Genomic DNA, 7,429 nt, shown 5'->3' with positions numbered 1-7,429 from the left:
TTTTATTAATTTTGGTTAAACATATATTTAATAGATATTATAATGTTTACTCTGGCTTTATTTTATGATATGTTTGCTTGGAAAATTTTTTCCAGCTCTTTATTCTGAGGTAATATATATTTTTGCTACTGAATTATGTTTCTTGTTTGCAGCAGAATAATGGACCCTGTTTTTGCATCCATTCAGTTAGCCTCTATCTTTTTACTGAAGAATTGTGTCCAGAGATATTTAGAGCTATTAATGACCAATGATTATTTTGTGTTATTATTTTGTGCTACAGTATGTGTATGTATATGTGTGTGTGTTTGTGTGTGTGTGTGTGTGTGTGTGTGTGTGTGTGAGATTACCTTGTTTTTCATGGTATTGAATTTAATTACTTATTTCCTGTACTTTTTGGATTTACATATCCTCCTTGGGTGGAGTTTTCTTTCTACTATTTTCTATAGGGCTGGATTTGTGGATCTATATTGCTTAAACTTGAACCTGTCTTGAAATATCTTATTTTCTCCATCTGTGGTGATTGAGAGTTTTGTTGGGTATAGATAGTAGTCTAGGTTGGCATCTGTGGTTTTTGGTTGTGCTTCAGTTGTGTTAGGTTTGGATGCTTTATTGTAGCTGTTCTTTTTTCCAGGTGTCATACTTTTCCGATTTTTGTTGATTCTGTTCATTTGAGAGTTTTTAGGCATCTGGATGCCTTTAGTCCATGGATGTTCCTGTTGCAGTAAACACAGGAAGGGGGCCTTATCTCAGTGGTGTTGATGTTGCAGCCTTTGATGGGTATCCTTTGGCTTTATGGTTCTGGATCAGCAGGTCTGATGAAGGTGGCAGGAGACTAGCATTCCAAAGAGGACAGTAGTCAGATCAGGGCAGCTGAGGGAGACCCAGAGGTCACAACATGTTTGGAAGATGTATGTGGGAAGAAAATCTAATTTGTATTCCTCTGAATAAGTAGATATGTTGAACTTACACAGAAATGTGGCTGGATAATGGAGGTCTGCTGGGACAAGCAGGCACTTCCGAGCACCTGCGCATACCACAGATGGCTCAGTAGGCAGGGAAGATGGGTAAGGGTAGGGAATTGAAATAGAGATTTTTAATGTATATACCTATAATTCTATTGGCTTCATCTCTGCTTGCTGTTATGTCTGTTCCTTCATTTTTAGTTTTGTTAATTTTTATGTTTTTTCTTTGCCTTTTAGTAAGGCTGAATAAGGATTGGTCTAGCCAGTTGATTTTATCCAAGTTCTCACTCTTTGTTTCATTGACCTATGTTGTTTTTGCTTTAACAGTTTCATCCCTTGGATCAATTATTTCTTGTCATCTCTTTTTGTGCTTACTGCTTTTAGTTCTAGAGCTTTCCCATATTCTGGTAATTCAATTTTCTCAGTTATTTTGCTAATTTACATTTCATATGCTATCCCCCTTCCCAATTTCCCCTCCAACTCCCTCCAATTCCACCTGTCTGCCCCTGCCTCAATGAAGGTGCTTACCCATCCACCCACCTACTCTTTCCTTACCACTCTATCATTCCTCTATGCTGGGGCATCAAGTCTTCATGGGAACCAGGGCTTTCCCTACTATTGATGTCAGACAAGGCCAGAGGAAGAGAGGAAGGGGAAAGGCAAAGGGGGGAGTTATGAAAGAAATAGGAGGAGACAGGCAAAATATATAGAAGGTCAGTAAACTGAACAGGGGGGTGTAGCCATTAGGGATGGGGAAGTAAGGATAGCCACCAGAAAGTCACATAAGCCACATAAGCAAGAGGTTCCCAGGACCCAAAGGTGAGTATTAACTAAAATACTCAAAAAAGGGGAGAGAGAACCTATAGAGGCCATATCCATTGAGTAGGTATGGCCCTGGTTGAGGGATGGGGCTACCCATCATCTCAAAAATATTGACCCAGAATTGCTCCTGTCTAGAGGAAATACAGAGACAAAGAGTGGAACAGAGATTGAAGAAAAGACAATCCAGAGATTGCCATACCTGGGGATGATACTATATCAGCCACCAAAACCACGCACTTCCTAATGTCGTTAAGTGCTTGCTGACAGGAGACTGGTGTGAATGTTGAGTCCCATTTTATATAGGTACATAGTGCTATGAACTTTCCTTTTACTACAATTTTCCTTATGTCCCAATAATTTGGGTATGATATGTGTATTCCTTTTCATTGATTGCTAGAAAGTCTTTAATTTCTTTATTTCAGTCTTGACTGATATTTCTTTTTTGCATTTTTATTGGATATACAATGTTGTCCTCTTTCTTGGCACCCCTCTCTCATTCCCAATCTTCCAGCTTCTATGAGGATGCTTCACCTCCCACCCACCCACTCCCACCTCAACACCCTTGCATTCCCCTACACTGAGGAAATGAGCTTTCACAGGACCAAGGACATCTCTTCCTATTGATTGCAGACAATGCCATCATCTGCCACATATGCAGCTGGAGCCCTGGGTCCCTCCATGTGTACTCTTTGGTTGGTGGTTTAGTACCTGGGAGCTCTGAGGAGGTCTGTTTGGTCGATATTGTTGTTGTTCTTAATGGGATGCAAACACCTTCAGCTCCTTCAGTCCTTTCTATATATCCTCCATTGGGGACTCTGTACTCAGTCCAATGGTTAGTTGAGAGCATCTGTCTCTGTATTTGTCAGGCTCTGCCAGAGCCTCTTAGGAGACATCCATATGAGGCTCCTATCAGCATGAACTTGGCATCAGCAATAGTGACTGTGTTTGGTGCCTGTATATGGGATATATCCCCAAGTGGGGCAGTCTCTGGGTGGCCTTTCCTTCAGTCTCTGCTTCACTCTTTTTCCCTGTGTTTCCTCCCATGAATATTTTGTTCATTTTTCATTCAATAGTGTTGTTCAGTTTCTATGAGTTTATAAGCTTTCTGTTGTTTAGTTTATTGTTGATATCCTGCTTTAACCCATTGTAGTTTCATAATTTATAGGGAGATATTGCAATTATCTTATATATGTTCATACTTATTTTCTGTGTAAGTATCTTGACAGTTGTGGAGTATGGTCCATGAGGTACAGAATAGAAAGCATAGTGGTGTTTGTGTGTGTGTGTGTGTGTGTGTGTGTGTGTGTGTGTGATATATATATATATATATATATATATATATATATATATATATAGAGAGAGAGAGAGAGAGAGAGAGTTGGGTGAAGTATGCTATAATATCTTTTGGGCCCATCTATTTTATGACATATATTAGCTCTAGTATTTCTCTGTTTAGTTATTTTGTATATGACCAGGTCACTGGTAAGAGCAGGATATTGAAGTCTCCAATTTTCAGTCTTTGAGAGTGAGTTTGCGATATAACTGTTGTAGTGTTTCTTTTAAAAAGTTGGTTGCCCTAGATTTTAGGGCATAAATGTTAAAAATTGAAATGTCTTCATTGATTGATTTGTTTGATGAGTATATAGTATCATTCTTCATCTTTTTTATTAGTTTTAGTTTGAAGTCTTTTTATTTTTTTAATTTAAAATGTGATATAGCAGCTTGCTTTTTAGGTCCATTTGTTTGGTATTTCCTTTTCCAATCTTTTACCACTAGATAATATCTATTCTTGATGCTAAGGTTTGTTTTTTGTGTGTAGCAGAAGGATAAATCTTGTTTTTGCATTCCTTCTGTTAGTTGTGTGTGTGTGTGTGTGTGTGTGTGTGTGTGTGTGTGTGTGTGTGTTTTAGTTGAAGACTAGAGACCATTGACATTTGGAGATATCAATGAGCAAGTTCCCATTTTTTGTTGCTGTTGTTGCTGATGCTGTTGTTTCTGTTATTGTGGTGGTGACGGTTTATGTATTTATCGTCCCGTCTTTTGTTATTTTTAGTAAAAATTTATTTATTCCCTGTGATTTTATGTGTGTAGTTAACATTCTTAAGTTGGACTTTCCCTTCCTGCCCCTTCTGTATGGCTAAATTCGTAGGTAGTTTCTCTTTAATTTAACTTATGTTTAAATATCTTGGTTTTTTCCAAGTGCTGTGTTTGGATTACTATACCTAGCAAAAAATTCAAAAGCAGTATTATGGAAACAGGGTATAGTAATCTGTGCAGGCATTTTTGTCTTTTATGTTCTTAGACCCTTCTGGTTTGGGGATGATTAAAGGTGTAGGTGTTGATTTCTGGATCTCTCTCTCTCTCTCTCTCTCTCTCTCTCTCTCTCTCTCTCTCTCTCTCTCTGTGTGTGTGTGTGTGTGTGTGTGTGTGTGTGTTGTTCTTTGTTTTCCATTTCCTGTCTGGATTGCCTGCTCATATTGAGCTTAAATAACTGAGATGAGCTGTAGGAAAGAAGGTTGGAGGAGAAAGATTTTGTGATCCTTTGGGGGTTGGTGTCAGAGATCCTCAGCAGGTTTATAGCTACAGGGCTAGGATGAAATTGGGGTGACTATATCTCAGAGACAATAGAAGAGGGGCAAGTATGCTTATAGCCTACTTATTCCTTTGGGAATAGCTGCTGTTATGTTAGCAAGAAGTAGCTACTGGAGTTGGGATGTGGGACAAAGCATCAAATGGGAAGTTTAAAGGGAAGTGATTTCTAGGATCCACAGGATTTTTCAACAAGGGTGAAGAAGGTGCATCTTGTATTCTGTTAAAGTGCTAGGAACAAGACTGAAGGCTGGGGTCTGTGGAGAGACAAGAGAATGTCTGTGGCAGCATACCTGCTTTTATGACAGGTGGGATATATAGTTTATCGGTGGGTATCTGCTGGAGTTGAGGGGCTGGGATAAAACCATGAGTTTGGTGAGGTGTTAGGAGGGGATGGTCTAGGAGATCCACAGGAGATATGAGGAGAGGTGAGGGATGACCTCAGTAAGTTCTTTGTTACAACACAGAGAGAATGAGGTTTAAACCTTGGGTAACAGGGAGAGAGAAGTCTATGGGCCAGAAGTTAATCCATTTTTAATTACACACTTAATTACACACTAAAATGTTACTTCTATTCATAAATAAAACTTATAAAATTTCTTGAGATGTTATTTTCTACACATTTTAATTACCCAATTGAAGACATTATGTTACCAGAAATGTTCAAATATTTCCACATGAAAATAGGCATCCAGCCGCAGTACTGCACCTCTGCCACCAACTAGGGGTTGGTTGAGGTTGATTGTGGGGTCCTTGCAGGAGTGTGGCATCACATCTGCGTATAGGCTAAGTGAGCAGTCAGAAAAAGTGTAAGAAGTTAAAACCCAGAAATCAGGTACTGGGACCACAGCCACTGTGTCACCAAAGTAAATCTTGAACCAGCAAGTGAGCTGTTGCAGAAATGTAGCAGTCTTGCACCCTGACCAGAAAGGGATTGGGAATAATACGAGAAGATTCGGGCTCTGGTTGAGAAAATACAAAGAAGCAAAAAATCTGTCTGTTACTTTTGATGGGAAAATAGAAGATTACTTCCCTGATCTAATGAAATGAGCCTCTGAAAATGTGGCTTCTGGCCAGGGTTTTGAAATAGTTAAACTCAAAGAAGAGGACCTTGGTTTGAGAGCAACAAGAGGCATCAAGGCAGAAGAATTATTTTTATGGGTTCTACAAGCTACTAATGACTGTTGAATCTGCTTAGAATTCAGTATTGAGGTCCTTGTATTCCCAAGACAGAATTCTCCAAGCTATGGGAAACACTGCACTGGCCTTTTATCTGCTGTGTGAGTGATCCAGTGCCAAATCTTTCTGGCAACCATATATGCAGACCCTCACCAGTGAATATGACACCCCTCTTGGAAGAAGAAGTGTTATGTCTTCAGTTGACACAAGCCTTCCAGACACAAGTCTTCCATGATGTCTTCAGTCAGTACAAATACACAGCATGCAAATTTGCCTATTTCTATAAAGTCATACTAGACCCATCCTCATGTCAGCAAACTGCCTTTGAAGGATTCTTTCACCTATGAGGACTACAGGTAGGACATCTCATCTGTTATCATACAGCAAACCCAAAATTCTACAGAGGATAGCTCCCGGGTGACTGATCTTGGCTCTGATTTCTTTATAGAACACGTGCAATCATACCAATGGTCTGATCAAAACTGGCTATAACCTGCAAGATGACATCTGTGAGTGTATGGCTCTGCAGGACTTTCAGGCTGCAGATCAGATTTACATTTTTTATGGCATTTGGTCAAACACTGAGTTTTTGATCCACAGTGGTTTTTTCCCTTGACAATAATTCATATGACAGGGTGAAAATAAAGCTTATACTGAGTAAAAGTGACAAGCTCTACACCATGAAGGATGAGGTCTTGGCTTGGTCTGGCATTCCACCATCCAGTGTGTTTGCATGCATTTTACTGAGCAGCCCATATCTGCCCAGCTTCTAGTGTTCTGCATGACTGTAGAGAAGCTGTAAGAGCATTTGCTAGGGGGTAGTTCCCTCTGGGGAACTTGAGATTCCTGTCAGCTAGGACAATGAAGTCAAACTTTGGATATTTCTGGAAGATGAAGCCTCACTTTTTTAAAAACATATAAAACAACAATTGAAGAAGATAATATCATGATGAAAAACCCTGACCTCTCTGTTGGTACCACAATGGCCATCAAATTGTACTTGGGTGATCAGGAGATTTTGGAAAAGCAGTGAAGAGTGCAACCATGAACTGGGTATACTACTGCAAACACATGGAGGAGAGGGCAGCACTTCCCAGATGTGAAGAGTGACCTCGGGCTAATGGATGGTGGTGTGAGGGACTGTAGGCTCCCTATGGTCCTGAGGCAGCTGGAGGAGGAAGCAGGTATGCAGAAGTCTCTGAGCCTCACAGAGACTGTCAGAAAAAACAAGGCTGCCAAAAACAGGCTCATCAATGGGGAAAACTCCATCCTTCATGAGCCCGGGTTTGAAAATGAAAGCTTAAGCCCAGAAGAAAGTGAAAATGTAACTGGAGACAATGAAGACACTTCAAGCAGCGTGAGTGAGGTGAAGGAGTAACTCTGAGATACTCACGGGATCCAGTTGAGCATCTCTGTGTTCCTTGTCAACATTTTTTTTCCACAGAGCAGAAATTAAGTTTTTGCTACTTTATATGAAGTGAATTTAAAGTTATTTTAAAGATCTAGCATCCATCTTTGATTTCGATTGCCATTTTGCTTCTGGGCATAACAAAATAATGAACAGCAGCAGAGCGGAGGAAGGTGCACTTCAAAGACTGCAGATCAGCTGTGTGCACTCACTGCTTTTCCTGGGAAGAGTGAGGTCCATGCTTAGCTGTAATCTACAGGCCTGCTGTCCTCACTCCCGAACGAATTCTGACTCTGCTTCCCGCTGAGGAGTTGAGGTTGGACTCTGAGTGTTGAGTGGACAGTGGAGATGAGGCACCGTGAAAAGAGAGCTGGGCAAGTACTTACAAATAGAGTCTGTCTAGAGAGTCAGGAAATTGAACAACGATGTTTAGCAGTGGGGCATGGGGAACTGTGGGTAGTCACCAGAA

At 40.3% G+C, this 7,429-nt stretch overlaps 1 pseudogene; it reads left to right on the top strand.

The window, feature by feature from the left end:
* The first annotated feature begins 703 nt into the window (after window positions 1-703).
* LOC116888937 lies at window positions 704-6,930 on the top strand (annotated as a pseudogene).
* The last annotated feature ends 499 nt before the right edge of the window (window positions 6,931-7,429 follow it).

This window comes from Rattus rattus, chromosome X, assembly GCF_011064425.1.
Source record: "Rattus rattus isolate New Zealand chromosome X, Rrattus_CSIRO_v1, whole genome shotgun sequence".
NCBI lineage: Eukaryota > Metazoa > Chordata > Mammalia > Rodentia > Muridae > Rattus > Rattus rattus.
Note: the sequence above shows the minus strand (reverse complement) of the source record. Positions and strands in the feature narration are given on the sequence as shown.